The sequence below is a fragment of the Gymnoscopelus microlampas genome (assembly GCF_963454915.1).
Source record: "Gymnoscopelus microlampas genome assembly, chromosome: 18".
Classification (NCBI taxonomy): domain Eukaryota; kingdom Metazoa; phylum Chordata; class Actinopteri; order Myctophiformes; family Myctophidae; genus Gymnoscopelus; species Gymnoscopelus microlampas.
In genome coordinates, this window is record NC_139955.1 from 47,697,521 (window position 1) to 47,722,650 (window position 25,130).

Below are 25,130 nucleotides of genomic sequence, written 5' to 3' on the forward strand. Positions count from 1 at the left end.
TGTCTTAAGGTAAATGTGCAATAATGCATAAAAGCAAACATCACCAGCCTTTATCAACATAACCTGTGCTGCTGTAAATGAACACCCGTCTCTCTCTCTCTCTCTCTCTCTCTCTCTCTCTCTCTCTCTCTCTCTCTGTCTCACACACACACACACACACACACACACACACACACACACACACACACACACACACACACACACACACACACACACACACACACACACACACACCATCCCCCTTCACACCTCAAGCAAGCTCGCTTGCTTAGGCTACTCCCCTGTCTGTCTTTGAGTGTCTTCCCACAGGTCCTGCAGGCTGGGCATTGGGTTTTCTGAAAAACTTGTGTCCAAAACAGTTACTTTTCAGGATTCCATTTAAAAAAGCATTTGATGCTTTTGTGTGACGCTGTAGTATGAAGAAGTAGGGCGTTTATCTAATAAAAAACATAAGTTTGAATATGGAGATAAGAGGTTTCTTTTCGACAACAGCGATATAGCAGCAACTAATTTGGTCTTCTTCAGTTTAGTCTTTGGTTTTCACACATCCACTCACTTACTGATTCTACAGACTAACACACTCCATGCCATTCTTTGTTATATTTAAGTTAAATATATGATATTATTGTATACACTTTTAAACCAGCCGTGTGTCTTCCTCCTTTTTGTTATGGCCTACGAGCCAGGTCGTAACAGTGTACAGTAGGTAAGATACCCGCAGCAGCACATAAAGCAGACATGTCCAAAGTCTGGCCCAGGGCCCAAGCGTGACACACAGGCAAAGGTGGACACACGCACGCACACACACACACACACACACACACACACACACACACACACACACACACACACACACACACACACACACACACACACACACCATTAAGTCAGTCACCTATTCGGTGAACAGATATGGGAAATATTCTTATTCACTTAGATTATATATAAAAAAAAGATTAACAAATGAAGCCCTTTTTTAAGCCCTTAACAAAAACATTGAAAAGTATAGTTTTGTTTTGTTCCATTTTTGCTTTGGTAATGGGGAGAGGGAGAGAGAGACCCCCTCTTTAAACAAAGAGTGAATTTGGATGTCAAAGGAAATGGCCAGTCTCCTGCTGGGTCTTTGTCTGGCAGAGGAACGGTAAATCACTGATTTCCAAAGTATATAGACGTATTTCACAGTAAACATTTTCAACTGTAAATTTCCAATTACGTACAAAAACACCAGCAAACTGCAGGTTTACTGAGCAACTGTAAATGCCCAAAAATGCCCATTAATGCCTCTTTTCTTGCAGTGATATTTACCAAGTATTTGTATTTTTACTGTGATTTCAGACACACAGTCGAGTGAGGCAGAGCCCACGTGTTCTACTCCTGTAACACCTGTCGGCACTAAAAGAGGTAAGCACTTTTTTCTGTTTGTAACACGTTTACCACATGAATACAAAATATGTATTTTATGGTAATTATGTATTACTATAATTTAGAGCTTGTAAGAGCGGTCCAGCTGCAGATCCTGTGGATGAGTGGTCTGACACAGACTGGCATCCGACCGTCATCCCCTTTACTGCCGGGAATCCAGGCCCTCAGGGTGCTGCTGCTGAGCTCCAGGCCGACCGCCCTGTCGACTTCCTGGAGCTGCTACTCTCTGATGTTCTGCTCCAGGAGATCTGTCATCAGACCAACATCTATGCTGAGTGGAGCATTTCAGAGCTGCCACATGCCAGAGGGAATGCGTGGAATTCGTTGACCGTTGGAGAGCTGAATATGGCATCAAGTCAGACATGCTGTGACTCTGCAACCAGCTACCACTACCACCTGTGATGGCAGTGTCATGGCGGGCCAAGGAAGCCAAGATCGTCACTATGATTTCCACATTCCACAAGGACGAAATGATCACTGTGGACACAAAGAAGAAAAGCGTATATGAGCTTTAGAATATTGAGATTTGGTTTGACTGAAGTAGACATTTTTCTCATGTCGTCATGTGGACGCACATGCCGGAAGAGAAAAAGCCTACCAAGCCTAGTTGCAAGTTCAAAATAAACTTCATCAGTTTAGTTAAAGGGAGGTCTGAAAGACTTAAGTGGAAATTCTGTGACTGAAACATATCAGTGTCTCGCTGACTATTTATTTCAGTGGTTGGTCATGACTTTAACATAATGTCATGTCTTTGAAAATGTCTCAATGGTGTGTTAACAAATATTTCTTCTCCACAGTGTGAATGTTTTTGGATTGTATGACTAACAACTAACAACAAACTAACTTTTACACTCTATGGACTCGTATGGACTCATGAAAGGCAAAGCCGTTTTCTTTACAAAATAACCTTGCTTCCTCTACAGTTCAAAGAGGCCCACATGTGGAAATGGTCACACCGTAGGAACACTTTCTATGCACCATAGATGCAGAACTTAATATTGTTAAAGATTTTTATAAAACATAGTTTGATAATAACATTTAATATATAGACGGAGACTCTTAGGGACCATATGTATGGTCAACCGAAATCACAACAATAATTGTGACCAGAACCTGGCATACTACCTCTTCACCAGGAAGACGAAGAAGTGGCCAAGAAATGTGTTGTTTACCTTATCTTATCCTTATCTATAAATGAGGAGGGGGGTGAGGAAGAAGATGATGACCCAGCTGGACCCAGCCCGAGGGCCCCACAAAGCACAGACCTTGACAGCAGACCGGATGGCAACACTGCTGCCCATGAACTGGTGCGGTTCCAAGCCTCTCTCAAAAAGCCTAGACCAACTAGGAAATGCAGAGTCTGTGCCCGTAACGGAAAACGGAAGGAAACAAGGTTTTACTGCAAAGGCTGTAAGGTCCCCTTGCATGTGGGTCAATGTAACACAGTTTATCACTCTAAGAAGGAATATTTTTGATATGATTTATTTTTGCTTAACTGTCAAAAATAGTTGTGTGTGTCTCGTATAAATATACTGGCAAGTGCCTGTGTTGGTTCCATGTTCCCCCTTTCCCGCTGCAGGTAATGAGAGGGCGGTGAAACAGGCGGAGGTGATACCTGACGCCCCGTTATTGGATGGCAGCGGTACTGTATAAAGGAGGCATTATTCGGCAGCGCGAGTCAGAGGGACACACCGCTGACTGCACCAGACGCCGACACCACGCTGCACGCCACCACGACCACGCTGCTCGCCCGACAACACTGAGCCCCTGCTGATATGCCAGTTAACCCTGCTTAAAAAGGTACGTTACCCACGAGATCCAGCTTTGTGTGAGTGTGGTGTTATATTGCAAATCTGACCGTTACTTACGAGCCTTATCCTCCTTCCCAGTTTCTGCTCCTGGACGGCGCAACGCAGCGTTGATCGCACCCGACGTCCCGCTGAGGATCGCCGCGACCACGCAGATTGATTACTGCTACATGCCAGCTAACCCGGCCTAAAAGCGACGGTCCTTCCGAGCTCTAACAGCATTGTGTGAGTGTGACGCTACGTTGATTTCTGCCACCATCACTTACAGAGCCTCTGTTTCCTCCTCAGTTTCTATCTACGGCCGTGGCCCACGTTCGTCATCACGCTTGGTGCCTTGGTCCTGGATCGCCACGGCCCAACAGACTTCAACGCGGCTCTGAATTGCCACGGGACACACGCTGCTTACCGGGACTTGTTGCCAGGCAACCTACGCCACATGCAGGGCTTCTCCTCGTCCGGACCCCCGATTGGAGAAGGGACAGTGGCGTCACTCTGCCCGGCTGGGCCTCCATTGGAAGAGGACTGAGATTGAGCACCAGGCTCTGGAGCCGTGAGTTTGGGATTTAGGTTTAGTTGTATATTAACACATTCACCGCCAAAGAAGGACATGTCCGTCTTTTGGTCTTTTTATTGATTTATCGTAAATTGCACTGTTGCGCAGCCTGTCCGTTAATACGGTAGCTCTAGGTGAACGAAAAACAAATATCACGTGATCAGTCATGTGATCACCCAAAGGTGTTAAAAAGCCGACGGTGGAAGGAGGAGTTTTGTGTGCCCATTGCCCAAACAATTTCAGAGAGAGACAGTAAAACAAATAGAGATCGGAGTAAGAAGAGACAGTTTGAGAAAGGTAAGAGTATTTTTGAGTGTGAATGAGTGAGACAGGTGAGTCAGACAGGTTGAGATAGGTTGAGTGTGTGAGATAGTGTTTGAAAGTGCGTGAAAGTGTGTCAGAGGAGCGTAGCAGAGCATAGCGGAGGGGAGAGGAGAGGCGATTGCTTGGTGAGAGGAGAGGAGATAGAGATTGCGTGTTGTGATCGAGGAGAGGAGAAGAGAGGCAAACAGATTCAGATTTATTGTCACTTAGATGCACTGTTTAGTTACATACATGTGAAACACTTGCGCTCGAAAACTCCAATACAATAAAAGCATGATAAAACAACTTAAAAACACTCAATAAAAGTAAACACAGGGCAAGAATATCAGTCAAGAAAGTGCCTAGTGCAGAGTACACTGTTGAGCCCTATCCCCCCGTCAAAAAAATAGAATAAAAATAGCAGATCTACAAGCTTGTAGATCTGCTATTTTTATGGCATCACACAAATGAGTTGCAAATCAGGTCAACCCACACATGTACCCGCCGGCCTTCTAATGTAGCTACAGTATAAAGAAGCTGACTGAAACATAAACTGTGTGCCATTCCAAAGCCGTGAGGCTGTTAGTAGGAGCATATTCCACATGTACATAATATTTACCAAGTATTTGTATTTTTACTGTGATTTCAGACACACAGTCGAGTGAGGCAGAGCCCACGTGTTCTACTCCTGTAACACCTGTCGGCACTAAAAGAGGTAAGCACTTTTTCTGTTTGTAACACGTTTACCACATGAATAAAGAATATGTATTTTGTATGTCCATCTACTCAGTGCAGACCCTATTCTGGTATTACCTACTAAGCCTCCACTCTTCTTTCCTGTAGCATTTAGCCATTCTGTACTTTGGTCCGCTGAGCAAGGTGTATGTGGCTGATATTTGAGTTAGGCTTTATACCACAGGCTTGCAATATGCTTTTAAAACAGTTTCTTCACAAGTATTATGGAGTTGGTTACCTTTATATAATGACACATTTATGTACATAATTATTGGGAACATATAAGTTATCGGATAAAGTTGGTTGGATAAATATTCACCAATAAATGACAATTTTCACAATATATATATATATGAGTTTTAAGCAGTTTCCTCACACTTAATTTCAAATCAAAATATTTAATTGAATTCCCCATAAATGAAAACCTACAAAAAAGAAAATCAAGTTTCTACCTTGTTTAGTCAAAAGGATGCATTGTAATATATTACAGCATAGTGGCGGCCGCCATCTTTAAATAGTCCATGTTGAGGGCTTAGCGGCCATTTTTGAGCTTGGCACACAGCAAATTTGGATTCAGCACACCTTAATACCCCTAAAAAACATGTTTGCCATAAATTAACACGATTTGCCTTCAGCACTTTAAATAAGCACATTTTCTGAAATCCTGCCTATGGGTTACAAATGTCATCTAATCATGAGAGCACCACAAAGCTCATTTATCAACTTGTGTTCCAGTTTGAAATGTGTTTCACTGCTAATTTCACTTGTTTATCATGTGTCCTGTATTACGGTAGTTATTTTCCTGATTGGGTAAATTGTTATCTTGACTTGAGAACATATTTTCTGTTTACTGGAGAGATGAGGAGACCCCTGTTACTGAACAATCAATGTATGAATGAATAGTTAACCGTAATATTACGGATGCAGCCGAGCAACGGAGCAAGAGGGGCTTGTAGTAGACGGGGAAACATATGAGGTGGTGGACAGTTTCTGCTACCTGGGAGACATGCTTAACGCTGATGGGGGGGTGGACCTAGCGGTGACCACAAGGGTGAGAAGTGGATGGAAGAAGTTCAGGGAACTTATGCCCTTCCTAACATCCAAGGGCCCATCCCTGAAGATGAAAGGGCAAGTGTACTCAGCCTGCGTCAGAAGTGGCATGACATATGGAAGTGAGACATGGGCCCTGAGGGTGGAGCATGAAGAGAAGCTGAGCAGAGATGAGGATGATCAGATGGATGTGCGGTGTATCACTGAGGGAGAGAAAGACCAGTGCAGAGCTGAGACAGAAGATGGGAGTGGAGGCCATAGTGGATGTGGTGAGGAGAGGCAGACTGCGATGGTACGGACACGTTGTAAGGAAGGAGGAGAATGATTGGGTGAAGAAAGTAATGTCGATCAACTTGGAGGGGACAAGACCCAGTGGCCGGCCTAAGAAGACCTGGCAGATGACCGTGTTAGCTGACATGAAAGCACTCGGCATCAATCACGAGATGGCCATGGACCGTTCCCGGTGGAAGAAAGGCCATAGCGAGAACCCAGTCCAACCCAGCGGAGCCTGGAAAGCGGACTTTAAACAGATGATGATGATTACTAATTTTATTCACTTTTTCTCCAACTCAGATTCTGTTGACCATGGCCCAAAACAAGACTGCAAAGCTGTTGGTTCAATTGAGTGATGAGGATAGAAGGAAGTTGATTCTGCCAGACGGGATTCCAGAATCAATGGAGGAGCTTCTTGTTAATGTGAGGGACACTTGTGGAATAAGAGGGAACTTCAGGCTTTAATACCGGGACAAAGAATTTGGTGTATTTCTAACTTTGACAAATACTGGAGACCTTGAGAATCTTGGTACTCTAAAAGTAATCTCATTGCCTGATGAAGGTGCAGCCCCAACGACTGAATTGGCCTCGTGTCATGATGAATATTTGTCCACTTGTTCTAATGAGACTGACGATACGATACTCCTTTCCTCGCCTGACTCAGTTTCCTCAAGAACTCAAACATGGCCAAGAGTATTTCCCATTCCAGTCTTTTCTTATGATACTGAACTGCAGTTGGAGAGAGGGAATGCAGCTTACCTGGCAGATGGTACAAGGTTCATTGTCACTACAAAGATGAAACAAGACATTCTTAAGAAGATATGTGACACTGTCTACATGTATAAATCTTACGCCACAGAAAAAATGGCCAAGACGTTTGCCCTACGGAGACAAGAAATAGTGGATAAACAGCCCAGGGTGGAAGTGCTGCAGGAGCGATGGCCAGCACTATTTGGAGAAGAGGAGGTACTGGCTGATTTATTGTAACTTATGTATATCTGTGTCATGTGTGTGGTGTGCTCTGGTTTTGCTGTGACACTACTTGTCTCAGAAGAACTGCCTGCTGCTGTCTTTCAATCCATCACCCGCTCCTGTTTCCCTTGCTCTCGACATTCCTGCCTACTCCTCTCTCCCACCCGTGTCCCTCTGTCATCCCTCTCTCCCTAGCTGTCTCTACCTCACCACCTGCATTTCTCTCCTACCCCTACCTGCCTGCCTTCATATATCTAACATGAAATCTGTTGTGTATTTCAGGTAGGTGCAGAATTCTAGCGCATCACCACAGTACCTCTCCAAGCAAGATTTATGGCATCTCTGGATAAACAGAGCGGTGATCTGCTTCAGATTATCCGGAGCAAAGGAGGAGCTATCGGTGAAAAAACAAAGGATACACTTCAAGTTATGGATCAGGTATGAAATACATGTGGATAATTTGATTTTCATTAGGTCGGTAATGTTAAGTTGTATTTAAAGGTATTAAATGTTTTCAAACATCTGTTATAGTCTGGAAATAAACGTCCGAAGAGAGTGTCTCCTCAAGTGCCTCATCATGTACCTGGGTGAAGATGTGAGCTGCCTGATCAAAGAGTTCCTGGTAAGGCAGTTAAGTACTGCCATCTTTTAACCCAGTTTAGACCGGTTGGATTGTCACTTTAATTGCTATGCTATCTATCTGAAAGAACAGGTGAGTCTGTCAGTTTTGTCTATCTATCTGAGAGAACAGGTGAGTCTGTCAGTCTTGTCTATCTATCTGAGAGGACAGGTGAGTCTGTCAGTCTTGTCTGTCTATCTGAGAGAACAGGTGAGTCTGTCAGTCTTGTCCGGCTATCTATCTCAGAACAGGTGAGTCTGTCAGTCTTGTCCGGCTATCTATCTGAGAGAACAGGTGAGTCTGTCAGTCTTGTCCGGCTATCTATCTCAGAGAACAGGTGAGTCTGTCAGTCTTGTCCGGCTATCTATCTCAGAGAACAGGTGAGTCTGTCAGTCTTGTCCGGCTATCTATCTCAGAGAACAAGTGAGTATGTCAGTCTTCTCCGGCTATCTATCTGAGAGAACAGGTGAGTCTGTCAGTCTTGTCCGGCTATCTATCTGAGAGAACAGGTGAGTCTGTCAGTCTTGTCCGGCTATCTATCTGAGAGAACAGGTGAGTCTCAGTCTTGTCCGGCTATCTATCTGAGAGAACAGGTGAGTCTCAGTCTTGTCCGGCTATCTATCTCAGAGAACAAGTGAGTCTGTCAGTTTCTCCCCTGCCAGTCCAGTATACTGTCCGGGTTGGAAGTGGATCAACGCTGTCTCAAACGCTGTTGCAACGCTGCAGGCTCTGAAAGGAGCTCGTGCGTGTAAGTTTCTCTCCCGGCTATTCAGCTGTCCTACAACCGCTAGTTCCTTGCTGCTCTATACCTGTTTCTTGGCCGTTCGCTGGTTGTGGTCTTCTTATTTTAACAGAAACAATGGCACTGGAGGTAGCTGAACTAGAAGGTGAGCTGCGATCCATTGAGCTGCAGATGGAGGGGCTCCTGATCCGGAAGACGGCACTGTACGCCTGCCTGGCCAGAGCAGAGCCTGGAGGTAGCCAGCAATCCTCGTCCGCCGCCGCAACTACTATCCGGCCTGACCCGGTTGATGGATCCGCACCTAGGCCCCTATCCTGGGCTACTGTTGTCAGGAAAGGCCGCCGCAGGAAAGGCGTAGTTCCAGCTCTTCTTCCCCTCTTTGACGCAAGTTTGAACCTATCATTTCCAGTCTCCAACATCTTCTCCTGAATGATATGAAGCGCGGCGCGTTCCAATTGTTTTAACCCCTTCTTCAGTTTTTAGCTCTAGCCATGTGGATCATGCCGCTTTGTGTCATATATCTGATCTGATCTGAAAATGAGGGCCTGCCCCTCAACTGTACTCCGAGCTGAAATAAAGGTTATGATGATGAACTGTGACAAATGCTAATGTTCTCTCTTTCTCCCTCCTTGTCTGTCTGTCTTCAGGTTGTCCAGAAGGATGAGGCTGAGACGGAGCTTGCGAACACCACCATGGGGGTGTTTGTCCTGCGTGAAAATCAAGGTCCTCTCTGCGAACCGGTGGAAATTGGCATCATTATTGATGGTGTTGAGGTACTCAGTGGGCTGTCCTCAGTTGCTTCTGCGTGTGCCATGCTGTTTGGCCTTATCTATGCCCTGGACTTAAAGTATCCAGAAGGGCTCAAGTATAGTTTTGAGGCCTTTCAGAAAATCATCATGGACATAAAATGGGACAGATTTTTTTTTAATGTTCTTTAGATTTTAAATGGACAGAGAGCAAAAAGTTGTCCAAAGGGTACAGAACCTTGCAAGAGTGTAAACTATTTACTTGAAGCAAGGTTAAATGTGAGCCTTACAAATCACACACACTTCGTTTAACCCATTTAGGGCGTGAACCCCTATACTTTTCAGGACAGGATTTAGAAGGCACTATTAGAATCGACCTCCGGTCTAAATCGGTTAAAACATTCTGTCCCTGAATTTTTTTTTATTTGTAAAAGAATGACATGCCTGTTGTGTGAATACAAACAAGCACAACTTTGATTCTTAAGAATTACAGAATCGATCATGGACATTTTGGACGTCGTCATGAGTAGTATAGTAGGGTAAGGTTCTAATACTCATTTCTACCGCTAGGTAGAATTTTTACATTTTTGACATTCCATAATTATGAATCCATAATTAATAATTTCAGATTGATTATTTAATTTGTTTCATTATTTAATTCATCCTTGGTTTAGCAATAAGACCCATTTATTATTCTAATTCCCTCTGTCTCTATCTCTGGGTCTCTATCTTTTTCCAAAAGCCCAGCTGCAGCGTGTCAGTTTTGACACCTGTTGAAATGTCTCCCTCTCTCCCTCCCTCCCTCTTTTCTCTCTCTCTTTTCTCTCTCCCCCTTTATCTCCCTCCCTCTCTCCCTCCCTCCCTCCCTCCCTCCCTCCCTCTTTTCTCTCTCCCCCTTTCGCTCCCTCCCTCCCTCCCTCTTTTCTCTCTCCCCCTTTCTCCCTCCCTCCCTCTCTCTCTCTTTCTCCCTCCCTCCCCCCCTCTCTGTCTCTCTTGGTAAAATTGGGTAAAGGGAGATGGGATGGATAATGGTCATCAGTGGTGTAACGGGGGATGGTAACATATGGTTATTTTGGGGATCTGTCTGTCTGTCTGTCTGTCAAGGACAGTCCGATAGGCAGTCCGATAGACAGTCCGATAGACAGATAGACAGTCCGATAGACAGTCCGATAGACAGATAGACAGTCCGATAGACAGTCCGATAGACAGATAGACAGTCCGATAGACAGATAGATAGATAGACAGATAGATAGATCGATCCCCCAAATCACCATATGTTACCTACCATCCCCCGTTACCCACTACCAGTGGACCAGTATTTTACGATCCCCTAACCCAGGGGTCGGCAACAGGCGGCCCGCGGGCCGAAATTGGCCCCCCAGAAATAATATCTGGCCCGTGAGATAATTTTGAGAATTTAAAAAAAAAAAAAGCAATTGATAACTTCTCAGATTTTTGGTGTTTGCAAAAAGACTGCTTTCCATAAGCTTGTAAAAGTTTACCCTCCTTCGGTCCAGGGTGGTCATAGCTGAATGGGTAGAGAGTCCCCCTGAAAAACTCAAAGGAGGAGTTCACCCAAAAAAATATTTATTTTCTATCAATTGCACACCCCATGAAGCCTTGAACACATGGATATATTTAGTTTTTTGTCGCAATAATTTGATGCCTGGGTGTAGGAGACACAAAGATTCTACTTTGTGTCTCCTACCGGATACATTAGCCGGTAGGTAGTGATAACTGCCATTAAGCTACAAGATTGGAAGGGTTATCATACCAAAATATAAACTAGAGACATGTAGGAAGACAAAAATACAAAAACTTTACGGTCACCTTAGGTGGTACCAAAATATGGCTTGGCCCCTGGACTATAAGTTTTCTGAAAAACTTCAAACATTACAACAAATGTATGTTGCTATATACTGTACATACAACAAATGTGTTAAGTTGGAGCATGATTTTCTTGTCTCTGGTGTGGCTGTTGATGACTTCTTGCAGGAGCTACAGTATTTGTTGGTTTCAGTCCCTGTTTACAAGCTTTTTTTTCTACCCAATATTTTCTGAGACTGGTTTAATGACTGTTTACTGTTACAGACTGATAGGATTACTGACTGACTGATTGTGAGACAGACTGGGTTAGTCTAATATAGCCTTAAGGCTCTGCTATTTTTAAGGAAGAGGTAACACTCCATTGGCAGCTAGCAAATGGCAAAGATTTGTTCAAAATGGTCCGCCAGTCATGTTATTGGCAGGCAATTTGTGAAGGTGTAAAATACCTTGCCTGGACCTCATGACAATTGTGAATGTTTTCCTTGAAATGTGTCTTATCACTGCAGATATTGTATGTTCAATTACAGAAATGTGGATTTTGGTGTAATATTTTTGTATTGTCTTAATCTAGCACTGTATGACTTTGCCAAATGTACTGTTGCCATGTTTAGGGCTAATATTTGAGGCACTTTTGCCTCAAATGATTTCTGTATCTCTTTGCCTCTCTTCATCTCACCCCGTTTCTCTGCCTCTACCTCACTTTCTCTCAGTCTCTCTGTCTTTGTGTGCAAGTGTTGTTTTATTGGATCTGAGATTTGTTGGGTTTGCCAGACTCAGAAGTGAATGTATCGTGCACATGCTCGTGGCACTTTGTTTTATTGGATCTGAGATTTTTTGGGTTTTCCAGGCTCAGAAGTGAATGTATATCGTGCACATGCACGTGGCACTTTGTTAAAATAATTCATATTTTTGTATTCATGGTATTTGTTCTCAGGAAGACGCCATAATAAATGTTGAATATAAATGTGTGTCTCTTCGTAATTTCAAGTGTCATTTTCAACTTGGAGTAAAGTAATTAGTTTACTTGTAAGAGGTTGACATAAACGCATTAGGTTTTGTTAAAGTGAAAAAAATACTTTGTTTTATACATAATTTTGCTTTGTAGTTACTTAAAATATAAGCTTAAATAAAAGTGAAAATACAGGTTCATTCAAAGAGAATTTATGGTTTGGTTCAAAGTTGGTATTGGTTGGAAGGAGTTTCTTAACTTACGGTAACTTAAGATATAAGCTTAAACCAAAGTGAAAAAACGAATTCATGTAAAAAGAGTACATTGCTTTAATTAAAAAATGTGATTTATTTATAATAAAAAATATTCATTGGTTGTAATAACTTATTTAATTTAAAGTAAGTGGATATATTTGCTTCGGAGAAGGGTCATTTTCAAGTTGAGAAAAAGTAGATCCTGCTGACCCGATGTGGAGAGTACGCCCAGTCCTGGACTCCCTCCTGGCAAATTTCCAGGAGATGTATCTGCCAGGCCAGAACATAAGTATTGATGAGGGTACGCTGTGTTTCCGTGGGCGCCTACAGTTCAAAGTATACAACCCGGCAAAGCCCATAAAATACGGCATCAAGTCATACATGCTATGTGACTCTGCAACCGGCTACCTGTACAATATGAAGCCATACTGTGGCCTCCGGTTTACCAACCAGCAGACCGTTACCTTCCTGCTAGGATCCCTTACAGGTCAAGGGTACAGGTTGTATACAGACAACCTGTACAACTCAGTCAAGAACTGTAAAGCCCTCCTCCAGAGCGGTACTCTCCGTAAAGATAGAGGTCAGCCATAAGCCAGGTGACCAAGTCCAAGCTGACACTTGGGTCCACATTGATGTGTCACCAGGGGATGTGATGGTGGTGGCATGGCGGGCCAAGGAAGTCAAGATCGTCACTATGATTTCCACATTCCACAAGGATGAAATGAACACTGTGGACACAAAGAAGAAAGGCCACAGAGAAGGTGTCAACAGTGAAGCCAGTGTGCGTTGCGTCGTACAATCAATACATGAATGGTGTTGATAAGTGTTGTGATTTTGGTTGACCATACATATGGTCCCTAAGAGTCTCCATCTATAAGGGTAGTGGTGAGTGAAGGTTTCTGTTGAGACGCACGCGCAGAGAACCAGTTGACATCACGCACAACAAGCTCTCAAGTTTAATACACACATAGAGAATATATACAGTATTGTACAGTGAACCATGATATGACCAGCATTGAGGAGGGGGGTGTTGGGGGTGAGGAGGGGGCTGGCCTACTGTGTTCCTCTTTCAAACAAACAATAGGAGTACTAATAATGGAGCCATTTCATACTTATGCGATATATATCTATACTTTTGAATGGAATTGTATATGAGCTTTAGAATATTGAGATTTGGTTTGACTGAAGTAGACATTTTTCTCATGTCGTCATGTGGACGCGCATGCCGGAAGAGAAAAATCCTACCAAGCCTAGTTGCAAGTTAAAAATAAACAATATAATTTTAGTTAAAGGGAGGTCTGAAAGACTTAAGTGGAAATGATGTGACTGAAACATCAGTGTCTAGCACTATTTATTTGAGTGGTTGGTCATGACTTTAACATAATGTCATGTCTTTGAAAATGTCACAATGGTGTGTTAACAAATATTTCTTCCCCACAGTGTGAATGTTTTTGGATTGTATGACTAACAACTAACAACAAACTAACTAGTTAACAATAAATACGCCTGTACACTGTATGGACTCATGAAAAGCTGTGAACAGGCCCTTTCAGCCCTAATAACAAAGCTGATTTATTTACAAAATAACCTTGCTCCCTTACAGTTCCAGGAGGCCCAAATGTGGAAATGGTGAGTATTAAGCAATAGACGCACCGTAGGAACACTTTCTATGCAACATAGATGCAGAACGTAATATTGTTAAAGATTTTTATAAAAAAAAGTTTGATAATAACATTTAATATAGAGATGGAGACTCTTAGGGACCATATGTATGGTCAACCGAAATCACAACAATAAGTGTGACCAGAACCTGTCATACTACCTCTTCACCAGGAAGACGAAGAAGTGGCCAAGAAATGTGTTGTTTACCTTATCCAGATCGCTTTGTTCAACGCCTTTGTGCTTTACAAAAAAAAGTTTATTTTTGCTGAACTGTCATCTGCAATGACAATATGCCGTGCTATACCTGAATGCACATGGTGATACTGTACTGACAATAATAATGTAATATTATATGCAATGTACGGTTTACAGTGGTGTAAAGTAACCATACCAAATGTATACAAATCTTTTGTAAATAGCAGATCTACAAGCTCACAATGCGTCGCATCGCGACACATTATGAGCTTGTAGATCGGCTATGTCATTTTCATGTAATTTTGTACTTTTGCACACAAAGATTATGTATGCACTTGAATGACATTGGCGTGAAACAGTGTTCTCAAAAGCATTTTTTATTTTATCTTATAAAACTACTGTTGAGAGTTCTGATTACACTGTAGAAAAAAAAAATGTCAAATTACTTTTCAAATCATCTTTCTACCTGTCACGTGTCTCTTTCACAAAAGTGCCCATATCTATGTATCTGGAGACAGACAGCTGTTTTTTTGTGAAAACAAGCTGTATTCAACAACCAATAGATTAAAAACTCACTTCTTTTCCCCTGATGAAAGTAGAGATTCTAATATTTCTTTTGAGATATTTGGTGTTTACACATTCATAGCACAACATATTCTGTGGTTCTTGAAAGATTAGTCAGAATGCTTAAAAAGGCTGGCAGTAGCACAGCCTTTATTTTAAAAGCCCTGGCAGGGAATTCATTTTGATTCATTAACTGTTATTGTGGTTGTGCTCTGTATGATATTCTATTATAGTAATGTGATGGTATTATAGCTGTAGCTTAGCTAAGAGGGGCTGCTCGCTAACCTGACCCTGCCAGATGGGGGCGGTATTGAGTAACCAGGTTCCCAAATAAGCTGTGAAACAATGTGTGGAGCAAGCTTCTTGTATCTGGGAGCGTCAGGTTAGCTGCTCGCAGGGGTGGGATTATTCTCAGTGGTGTTTCATAGCCTGTCTCATACTGCCCCCTTCTGGTGAACACGCATGGTTTGGATTTTACTGTTGTAATTTCAATCATAGATATAGAAACCTAGATACCTCATTGGCCTCTGCAGTTCATTGGAGCAACCTGTATCGCAATACCTTGTATTGCTTCCGCCCTCAGTCGCATGCGTCACAGAAGGGGGCGTTCAGTAGGCCTCTGATTGGCCTACCGAACGTCCCCTTCTGTGACGCACGCGACTGAGGGCGGAAGCTGGTGCGTGCCCGAGATACAGACGCCTCAGAGTCGGAGGAGGCGTCTACCTTTATATGTCTATGATTTCAATAGACGGGTTTCCTGTGTGTAAACATTGAGCGGATGCGAGCGCAGTGGAGGGGAGAGCCTATAGAGGGCGCTATTACCCGCAGCAGCTCTGGTCAAATCTACATTGGTGAAGAAATGGTCTTCACCGGGTTTAATGAAAGTAGATTAAATTATGCAGTTTGTAATATCTTGTTTACTCAATGAAAATGATTTGTCTGAAGACAGCAGGGGAGGAAAGTTACCGGCGACCTGGACAGATGTATGGAGGATGGAGATGACTGCAGGGTCACCGCTGGAGGAGGCCTCGTCCGAGGACCACCTGTCCTACAGAGTGAGAGGACCACCTGTCCTACAGAGTGAGAGGACCACCTGTCCTACGGAGAGGGACGCTCTATCTCTCTGTCCATGGGTTCCACAGTTTGACCCTGACGTCACTGACCCAACTGAAGTCAAGTAGACGACCACTCAAAGGTAGGAAACGTGTTTTGTTGTGTCCTAAAGGTAGGGTAAGTGATTTACTTTTGTTAAAGTCAGTGTTAAATAGCTCTATATTCTGATAGTAGTCATTGCTATAGAGTGTTTGTTCAGTAAAAGGAGTCTCCCATGTCTCTCCAGCTCTTTAATAAACAGAAAATGCCTTTTCAATGCTCTCTCCTGATTGGCATAAATGTTGTCACCTACCTGAACATGTATTTATATTCTGTTTACTAAAGAGCTGGAGAAACCCCTGTGACCAAACATTCGATTTAGCAATGATTACTATCAGAATATTATACTTTAACCTTTTTAACAAAAAAATATCAAAAAACACATCACTTACCCTACCTTTAAGTCACTGTCCATCTACTGTATGTTGTGTGTATACTGTACTTCATGTTGTTCAATTTGAAACCCCAATGGGTCGCAATGGAACATATTCAGTGACTGATTGTGGCTCTAGAACTGAAGGTTGGTGAGTTGTAACCATAGAGTTAAAAAATAATAGAGAGGGCACCGGAAATCCTCTCCCATCCACTTGCATTGAGTTGCACTGGTTGTAACAGAGAACATGTGTGTGTATGTGGCTCTTGGTCACTTCACTTATCCTCCTATATATGTGTGTGAGGTTGATATTTCCTTTACATTTCAAGATACAGGTTTTTGGCTTTGACATGACGGCTATCAATTGCAATTGTTCATTTGGAATAGAAGACTGATGTGGATCTACAGTGTGTTGTGTTGAGTTGAGTTGAGTTGTGTTGTGTTGTGTTGTGTTGTGTTGTGTTGTGTTGTGTTGTGTTGTGTTGTGTTGTGGCTGATGTTGAAAGTTGTGAGTTGTGACAGGGTGTCTGCATTGATTCATGTGAGTGTGTCACAACGCAGGAAGCTGTGTGTGTGGTTTGAGTACTGTTGTGTATGATGTAATGGAGCTGCATATGCTTGGTGGGTGGTGGTGGTGGTGTGTGCTAAGACAGGGGTTCTCCACATTTTCAGGATGAGGGCCCACAATGACAATCTTGAAAGCGTTCACGGCCCACCCACCTGATCACTTAAAGAAATAGTTCACCCAAAAAGTGATTTATTTTCTATCAATTACACACCCCGTGAAGCCTTGAATTCATGGAGATTGTCTTGTTTTTGACACATTCCTGAGACAGTAATTTGATGGCCAGGTGTATTTCTGGTAGGAAATTCAAAGGAGACTCCTTTGAGTCTCCTATACCGGATACATTGGCATCTTTCCACCGGTAATGAAATGATTGGCTTATGAATGCAACAGAAACAAAAAGAATCTCCATGAATTCAATGCTTCCATGGGGTGTGTACTTGATAGAATATTTTGTTTTGGGTGAACTACTCCTTTAACAGGACAGCCATTGGGCAACAGTGCATTCAGCAGAGCACTCATAGTGTTCCAGTTCCACAGTGTACGCTCATGTCTTTGTGTCATCACAATGTCACTTGTTTATCCTGTAATGAGTTCTCTCTCCTGATTGGATAAAATTGGTATCCTGACCTGAAAATGTCTTTTCTGTTTACTAAAGATCTGAGAGAGATGGAGACGCCTGTTACTGAACAAACACTCATATTTAACACTTGTTTTAAAAAAAAAACAATATCACTTGATGTCTGTTTGATACGGTTAAAGCCTCATGTTTTATGCTTCGTGGTACGATGGTGTCACTCACAGAAAATAGCCAAAGTACAAGAGCACCAGTGGTGGAAAAAGTACTGAAATGTTTTACTTAAGTAAAAGTATCAATACCACAATGTAGAAGTACTGTACTCTGTTACAAGTAAAAGGCCTGTGTTCAAAATGTTGCTTGAGTAAAAGTACAGAAGTATTGGAATGAAAATGTACTTAAAGTAACAAAAGTACAAAAATGTTTGAAAATAGCAAATCTACAAGCACACAACGCGACGCGTTGTGAGCTTGTAGAGTGAGCTTGTAGATTAGCTGTTTTCAAATAGCCTAGGTTTAAAATGGGGCTTAAGTGGTTAATGTATATTTTATAATATAATAATTTATATCCGTAAAGTAACTAGTAACTAAAGTTTTAAAATAATTGTAGTGGAGTAATAGTATAATATTTGCCTCTGAAATGTAGTGGAGTAGAAGTAAAAGTACTGAAAATGGAAAATACTCCAGTAAAGTAAAAAATCTTCAAAAGTGTACTTAAGTACAGTACTTGAGTAAATGTGCTTAGTTACTTTACAACACTGAAGAGCACAACGACAAGTGACCCCATCCTATGACAGAGTATACATATAACATATAGTCTACCCCCCCCCCCCCCACACACACACACACACACACACACACACACACACCCACCTAACCTATACTTCTGGAGAACAACCCTGACATGTTTAACATGCTAACCCAGTGTGCACACACACACACACACACACACACACACACACACACACACACACACACACACACACACACACACACACACACACACACACACACACACACACACACCCACCTAACCTATACTTCTGGAGAACAACCCTGACATGTTTAACATGCTAACCCAGTGTGCACACACACACACACACACACACACACACACACACACACACACACACACACACACACACACACACACACACACACACACACACACACTGGATTCAGTGTCAATGAATGAACCTATTATGCCATATTCAAAATATAGTTAAAATAGTAGATTTACAAGGTCACAGCTTGTAAATCGGCTTGCTGCTTCATATTAATTGATATTAATACATCATTCATTTAGGTCTCCTTGACATGAACACATTTGAGAACCACTGGTGTGTATTGCCAGAGTGCACACCTCCTCCTTGTACGTCCAAACCCTCTTCTTTCAGCACAAACTGTTTATTTTATTATGTTCATGTTTCTAGCTGGGTGGAGGAGGGAATACAAAGTGCAGTAAAAATGTAAATGAAAGCCAGAGTCACACTGATAATATTTGGAGTGGTGGCCGCCTTGTTTTCCTTTTATTAAAGCATGATTAGTATGCAGTGTAGGTCAGCCCTAATACTACTGCTCCTATTACACACATTACTCTGAGAGAGAGAGAGAGAGAGAGAGAGAGAGAGAGAGGGGAAACTATGGTTGCCACTGCTATGGTATATGTATGTGTGCTTTACTTCCTGTTGAGGTGCAGCTGAACTCGCTAATTGTGCTGTTGGCTGCACGTCTTTTTCATCATCGTTTCAATCTTGGAGAACATAGGCTACTGAGAAGAAAATCCATTTACATATTAAAGTACATTCAAAGACAACCCTAAACCTGAGTCTCAGACAAGGCAGTCTCTTGACTGGTGCTCCCTGGGTTTGTGAAAGTGTTGGTCTGAGGCAGCTCTTCAGTGAAGGCTTTCTCCAGAACCTTTAGGATAGAGCTGCGGAATACAACCTTGAAATCCTGACCCATGAACACGTACAGCAGCGGGTTCAGGCAGCTGTTGAGAAGTGCCAGGCAGAAAGCTATGCGAGACCCGATGGTGAGCCCATCGTACAGTGTTCCACTGTACTCTGTAATCAGATCTATGATGTGATAGGGGGCCCAGCACAGGAAAAACACGGTGATAACAGTTGCTATGATTTTGAAGGGGCGACCTGATTGGCCGGCCAGCGAGTGATTATTCCTGAGCCGGTAGATGATGACAGAATAGCAGGAGACGATGACAGTGAAAGGGACCACGAATCCCATGAGGAAGCTAGTGATGATCATGACCCCAGATCGAAATGTCGACAACTGATACACTTCTGGTGTAAGCCTACTGTAGTCATCAGTGAGTGCAAAGTTGTTGTAGCACCAGATGATGTTCTTATCATAGTAGGAGGGCCATGTGTTCCTAAAGACTAAGTAAGGGGAGCTGAGAGCCAAGCCCAGCACCCAGACTCACCCAAGACGCCTTTCTGACGCTGCGGTGGTTCTGGGCCCACACTGGACACACCACACATACACATCTGTCAACACTGATGACCATCAGGATGTAGATGCTGGCATACATGTTCATGATGGAAATGGTAACGTCCATTTTGCACATGAATGTTCCAAAAGGCCAGTGGCCGTCCAGAGCTGTGTGTGTGATGGTCAGGGGCAGGAACGCTGTAACCAGGAAGTCGGCCACAGCGAGGTTGAGATACCAAACAGTGTTGACGGTTTTCTTCATTTTGAAGCCCGTCACCCAGATGACCACACTGTTCCCCAACATGCCGAGCACAAAGACCAGGCTGTAGATGACGAGGGACACGATCTTGAAGGGATCAACCTTGTCATCATAAATAGTAGTAGAACCCTCATAGTAGTAATCCCAGTTATAATCGTTTCCACCAGACGGATCCATCTCCTCATAGTAATAATCAGCAGTTGTGGTCATAATCTCCATCGTCCTAAAACCTAAAATAACAAAAAGGTTAATGCTTTGTTTTAACAGGCCATGTATTATTATACTGAAATGATTTGGTGCCAGGGACCCCCATACGAGATGTGTATGGTTAAAATGTTTCTCATATTCATTCATATTTACTTATGTTAAAATAAGTTTTAAAAAAGCTCTATATTCTATATAGCAATCATGTCTATATAATAAAGAAAGTCAAATAAAAGATACCTGTGTTGAAGAGGCGTCCGTCAGTGAAGTGTCTTGTTCAAACTGTGGTCGGTGAACAGGACCTGCAGCAACTCATAGCATCTATGTTGTGGTTTAAAAACAGCCTGTTTCCTTTGTGCACAGAGACCAGAAATAGCAGCTTATAGACTTCACTGTCATTCAGACCTGAGGCCAATTCTACAAATGCCTTCTAAATCAGAAGTTTTTTTTTTTTTTTTAAGTTTCTTTTTCAAAAATAACAGATCTACAAGGGAAAAAATACTTAATTACAGTAGTTGTTGTAAACTTGTATATCTACTATTTTCATACCACGTATTGTCTCGTCTCTAAGTATAAAATTGGCCTATGGCCTTTGATGTAAGAGGGGAAGCTGTCAGAACCTTCCCTAAAACATCCTGGAACAAACTACCCATTGCAGCTAGAACTGCAGACTCACTCCCAATCTTCTACTATAATGTGAAGACTCACCTCTTCAGACTCTACCTCAGCCCGTAGCACTTGCAGGCTTATGCAATGAATAAAATGTAATTTAGATAGTACGTTATGTAGAAAATGACCACGTCTATTCCTTGCTTACTGTAAATCGCTCTGGATTAAGAGCGTCTGCTAAATGCCTACATTGTAGATTGTAAATTGTAAGAGCCAATGGCCTGTTATCGTTGAGGACCGAGGGACGACTTCATACGATTTGTCTCATTATTATAATATTGCATTCTTCCATGCACACTTTCAGTTCCATTGAATACACGGTCTCTTCTATTGGTCATGTGGCACATACGTTACGCAAAGCTCGGCCGGAGGAGTTAAGGAGACGGGTCGGGTTGGCCAATCAGCGGCTTATGCTGGCCGCTTTGGACAATCAGGGACTTAAACTGGTCGGGTTGGCCAATCAGGGAGTTAGACTGGCTAAGCAGCACAAACGTAACACGGCGTTCTGCCAGACACTGTATTGTCACACTCTCAACCGACCGGTTAGCAGAGCGCTACTATATATTTTTTGGCTTTTTGCCTTTATTGATATATTACAGTAGGCTGACAGGAAATGGGGAGAGAGATGGGGGGGGGGTGACATGCAGCAAAGGTTGTTGGGATCGGGAGTCGAACCCGCGACACGCTGTCAGGCTGGCATTGCAGTCTAGGGTGCCTGGACCGCCACGCTGCGGCCCAGGCCAGCAGAGCGCTACTTATTAATCTCCCTGAAAATGGAAAAGGAATCCAAACGTTGATTTAGTGTTCTGAGTTGTTCAGAGTGCAGAAAGTGTAGCTCAACAGCTTGTTGACATAATGAACCTTCATTATGAAACAGATGGAGCCCAACACAATATGAGAGCGAGAGAGACACACACACACACACACACACACACACCTGGTCCCTGACATCAATCCACATGGTTTGGTGTTGTGTTGACAACTGGCATGCTCTCTGCCATTTCCCTGTATGGGGCACATACGTACTCACTGTTGTTCATACAGGCTTTGGGGTGTGTGTGTGTGTGTGTGTGTGTGTGTGTGTGTGTGTGTGTGTGTGTGTGTGTGTGTGTGTGTGTGTGTGTGTGTGTGTGTGTGTGTGTGTGTGTGTGTGTGTGTGTGTGTGTGTGTGTGTGTGTGTGTGTGTGTGTGTGTGTGTGTGTGTGTGTCCGTCCGTGTGCTTGCGTGTCAGAGAATCCTACAGCGTAATGCAAACCGTGTGCACAAACGTGAAAACGGACAGGGTCTCAGTAGGACAGTTCCTGGGGGGATTCCCCAGACTCATCGTGTCGCAGGTCGAGGTCTGTGTATCTTTATGATTCCTAAGAGTAACACGAGAGAGAGAGACAGATACAGTGTGAGAGAGACAGAGAGAGAGGGAGAGAGACAGAGAGACAGATACAGTGTGAGAGATAGAGAGAGACAGAGAGAGACAGAGAGAGAGAGAGACCGAGGGAGAGAAACACCAACCTACAGACAGACATGCAGCCCACATACCATGGGCGACCGGGATTTCTGCTTGGCCGCACCCGAACTGTGGAATGCCCTCTGCTCACCTGAGAGCACCACAGTCGGTTAACTCTTAACCCATTTTGGCCGGGAACCCCTTTTTGTAACTATACCTTTCAGGACGGGAAACCCCTTTTGGGGTTCTTGTTGCTATGTACAGTATATAGCAACAAAGATTTTTTGTAATTTTTGAATAAATATTTTTTTCAGAGTGATATAAAATTAGAAAACAGGATTTAGAAGACGTTTTTATAATGGGCCTCAGGTCTAAATGCTTTAAGAGAGGACTAAAGCCCTTCCTTTTTAACAAAGCATTTGTTTTTCACTGGTTTAACCTATAGGCTTTATGCCCCCATATTTTAAATGTTTTGTTTCAGTTTCTTAGATTGTTTTAATGGTGATGATTGATTCTTTTTTTATGTAATTGCCTTTGGTAGCACTTTGAGATTTTCGCAAATGTAAAGTGCATTATAAATAAAATCCATTATTATTAGAGAGAGAGAGAGGCAGGCAGGGTGTGAGAGAGAGAGAGAGAGAGAGAGAGAGAGAGAGAGAGAGAGAGAGAGAGAGAGAGAGAGAGAGAGAGAGAGAGAGAGAGAGAGAGAGAGAGAGAGAGAGAGAGAGAGAGAGAGAGAGAGAGAGAGAGAGAGAGAGAGAGAGAGAGAGAGAGTCGCAAAAGACGGAGGAGTGTCTCTGCTTCCATCGGGGGGAAAAAGCGGTACACATCATTGGCACTGAATGAGTTAATAACTTAACCCAAAGGGCCCAAAAGCCCTTATATACGGTAGTAAGGTCTTAAGGAAGTTCCCCAGACATGAGTGAGTGTGTGTGTGTGTGTGTGTGTGTGTGTGTGTGTGTGTGTGTGTGTGTGTGTGTGTGTGTGTGTGTGTGTGTATACACACTCAGTGTGTCTGTATGTGGCTTTGTCAACACCCACCCACCCACGCGCACACACACGAACGCGCACGCACGCACGCACGCACACACGAAAAACTTTACTTTGCACGTTTTCCAACATTATCAGCATGGCCATATAGTATATGGGCATACTGGGGGGTTTATTTTCCCCCAAGATGTGTCTTATACCTGAACATAATTCAGTAAATGCAATTATACTGCATATTATCAGCAATTATACATGAGTAAATTAAATCATTAATAACATCAGGTTAAATTAATGAGAAAATCTAATGATTCACGTTTGCATGTGTGCATGTAACCTTTGGTTAAATCTATCAAATCTATTTTCTGATCTCACTGATCAGTCATAAATGCAGGCTGTATGTCATGTACACAGCGGGTACAACACACATCCTCACATACAGGAAATGCAAAACCACAAAAGTCCTCTGCCTGCTGCAAGCCTTCCAGTGCACTCAGCAGTCATTTCAACCAGTTAATATCATATTCCTTCTTTTTATCAAGTGATAAAATGATTGTAAGCCTATATCCTAAAGAGGGCTGTTCAATACATAAGTTACCTTCTAATACATTTCCATATGTTCAACAACACACACGCACATCCAGACTAATGCATACACGTGCACATACACGTGGGCATGCATGCACGCGCACACACACACACACACACACACACACACACACACACACACACACACACACACACACACACACACACACACACACACACACACACACACACACACAAACTAATTTAGAATAAGATGACATCATCCATGGGGGATGTACGTATGTGTAAATCCTCCATCAAAGCCTGTTTCCTTTGTGCACAGAAACCACTTTAACCCTTTAAGACCTGAGGCAGATTCTAGACATGTCTTCTAGATCCTAACAGTTTTCTGAAACATTTATGTTTCTATATCAGAGGTGCTCAAACCTTTTCATGTCAAGGACCCCCAAAAGTATATTGTTTCAATTCATATATTGTATATGTTGTTTCAATTTATTCAAAACACTCATAATGCTATTTAAAGTATTTTAAAACAAGCCTTTATTTTATTGCAAAATTAAAATATAGAACTCAGAGCACAACTTTTATTTGAACCTTGTATTTATTGTATAGTTACTATTAGAATGCCTGACAGCCAACCTTGATGTGCATCTTTGCAGAAAGGTACAAATAACAACCGTGTCAAATGGAGTTGCATTTGTTTATTATTAAAAGTGAGTTTTGCCAGAAAATGCATTTTATTTGTTCACAAAATGAATAAACCACAGGACAACCGCTGAGTGTATTTATAAGTACTAGAGGTTCTTAGGGTAGGTATGAGGGACGCGTCATACTGCCAACCCAACTGATATGCCCATATATGGAGATCTCTGTAGCTGTTAGTCCTTGTCTCCTTTATGCCCATATACAGTATGCCCATATAACAGGTTTGTGGATCTGTTGGGAATTGATTACATGAACCCAGCAACTGTGCATGCAGTCTCAATTTTTGAAAACAAAAATAATTGGTCTATACGGCACACCTCCAAAACCTCTTTAACTCTTTGTCTGCCAGAAATAAAACATTGTTTGCTAAGCCACTGCAAGCGATTTCCGAGTGTTTACACTAACCTAAAAAAAATCATAGAATATTATTCTTCACAACGATCCACCCACCGATCGCTTGGGAGGGGGGGGGGGGGTTCGTAGAATCACAAAAAAAGTATGCCGCCGCGATAATCCAAGACAACC

General features: G+C 42.7%; 1 pseudogene across 1 annotated transcript; it reads right to left on the reverse strand.

Annotated features, from left to right (window-relative positions):
• Nucleotides 1-19,158: 19,158 nt before the first annotated feature.
• Nucleotides 19,159-20,266, reverse strand: LOC311034121 (chemerin-like receptor 1; annotated as a pseudogene). Its single transcript has one exon. The product of its transcript is annotated as a chemerin-like receptor 1 (transcript).
• Nucleotides 20,267-25,130: the final 4,864 nt, after the last annotated feature.